Genomic DNA, 2,500 nt, shown 5'->3' on the forward strand with positions numbered 1-2,500 from the left:
TGGCTGTATTCGTTCATCGTCATGCCGACCGGTGTGTACACAGAGGACAGAGTTACCTGTCAATCATCAACCCAGCTCAATGCCACTGTATCTGAAATTAGTACACACACACACACACACACACACACACACACACACACACACACACACACACACACACACACACACACACACACACACACACACACACACACACACACACACACACACACACACACACACACACACACACACACACAGCAGGTGTTTCCTTTCCTCTGGCTGCTGCTGAACTCTGAGAACCATACAGGAAGTCTATCATGTCAGAACAACAATCCCCTCTTACACCACTTCCTGTTAAGATCGAGAGAGACACACAGAGAGAGAGGATCAGTGTGTGTGTGTGTGTGTGTGTGTGTGTGTGTGTGTGTGTGTGTGTGTGTGTGTGTGTGTGTGTGTGTGTGTGTGTGTGTGTGTGTGTGTGTGTGTGTGTGTGTGTGTGTGTGTGTGTGTGTGAGAATGAATAGGTGATCCGTATTCATCACTACAGTCATTATTGAGTCAGAGGAAACAATGGAGATGACTGATGAACTCTGGGTAGTTGGGAGCTTCCTGTCTGACATCCAACAGGAGGCCATAACAGCAACACACACACACACACACACACACACACACACACACACACACACACACACACACACACACACACACACACACACACACACACACACACACACACACACACACACACACACACACACACACACACACACACACACACACACACACACACACACACACACACACACAAGACTTCAATAGAGAGTTTCCCGATTCATTAACTATTTTAATGTCAAAGTAAGTTGACAACACTCTGCGAAACCAAAACGAAATAAAAGTTTTGGGGATTTGACCTCATACCATTTTATTTCGAACTCAGGGAATCTATTTCAACTATTGCCAGTTGTCTCCAAGAGTCAAAACATTTCTGTAATGTCGAATGCCTCCAACCTCATTGGAAAATAATTAGCTGCAGTATTCACTTAGTCCACCAGGTGGCAGTAAAACCCCACTATCTCCACTCGCATTCAACCAGTCATTCATAAATTATAACTGCAGGGGCTCAGTCCCACATGAAAGAAACCCTATTCGCTATTTATTGCACTACTTTTCAAATCAAATCAAATTTATTTATAAAGCCCTTCTTACATCAGCTGATATCTCAAAGTGCTGTACAGAAACCCAGCCTGAAACCCCAAACAGGAAGCAATGCAGGTGTAGAAGCACGGTGGCTAGGAAACACTCCCTAGGAAGGAGTTTTGTTGCCTTAGCGACTCTAAATGAATTATTCCACTGCTCTATCGGTCTGTTACATACTTCAGTCTGAGACTGTCAACCACTGTGTTCCAACCACTGTGTCACAACCACTGTGTCACAACCACTGTGTTCCAATCACTGTGTACCAATCACTGTGTCACAATCACTGTGTTCCAACCACTGTGTCATAACCACTGTGTTCCAATCACTGTGTACCAATCGCTGTGTACCAATCACTGTGTCACAATCAATGTGTTCCAACCACTGTGTCATAACCACTGTGTTCCAATCACTGTGTTCCAACCACTGTGTTCCAACCACTGTGTCATAACCACTGTGTTCCAATCACTGTGTTCCAATCACTGTGTTCCAACCACTGTGTTCCAACCACTGTGTCATAACCACTGTGTTCCAACCACTGTGTTCCAACCACTGTGTCATAACCACTGTGTTCCAATCACTGTGTTCCAACCACTGTGTTCCAATCACTGTGTTACAATCACTGTGTTCCAATCACTGTGTCACAATCACTGTGTTCCAACCACTGTGTCATAACCACTGTGTCATAACCACTGTGTTCCAATCACTGTGTTCCAACCACTGTGTTCCAATCACTGTGTTCCAATCACTGTGTTCCAATCACTGTGTTCCAACCACTGTGTCATAACCGGCCATGATCGGGAGTCCCATACACACAGTTGGCCCAGCGTCGTCCGGGTTTGGCCTGGTTAGGGTAGGGTTTGGCCGGGTTAGGGTAGGGTTAGGCCGGGTTAGGGTAGGGTTAGGCCGGGTTAGACCATCATAGTAAAATAAGAATTTGATCTTAACTAACTTGCCTAGTTAAATAAAGGTTCTATAAAAAATGGTTTCTGGTGACCTCATGAGGGATGTTGTACTAAACTAAGTAGACTGTTCAGCGATTGGATCATTTCTAACCAATCAGAGAAGTAAAGCCAATGAAAATGTTCAAACCTCTGCCTGACCCACGTTCTGGCTCTGGTCCCACCCATCTGTTTCAGGGACCAATCAGGAAGGTTCAAATGTTTTTCCTGTTCTGGAAATCATCATGGAGGCAGATCCTGACTCATTGAGAGAAGAAGGAACTCCTGTCCATTAGGCTCTGGTCTAAAGTAGTGCACTATATAGGGAATAGGGCTCTGGTCTAAAGTAGTGCACTATATAGGGAATAGGGCTCTGGTCTAAA

Source organism: Oncorhynchus gorbuscha, unplaced genomic scaffold (genome assembly GCF_021184085.1).
Source record: "Oncorhynchus gorbuscha isolate QuinsamMale2020 ecotype Even-year unplaced genomic scaffold, OgorEven_v1.0 Un_scaffold_383, whole genome shotgun sequence".
Lineage (NCBI taxonomy): Eukaryota > Metazoa > Chordata > Actinopteri > Salmoniformes > Salmonidae > Oncorhynchus > Oncorhynchus gorbuscha.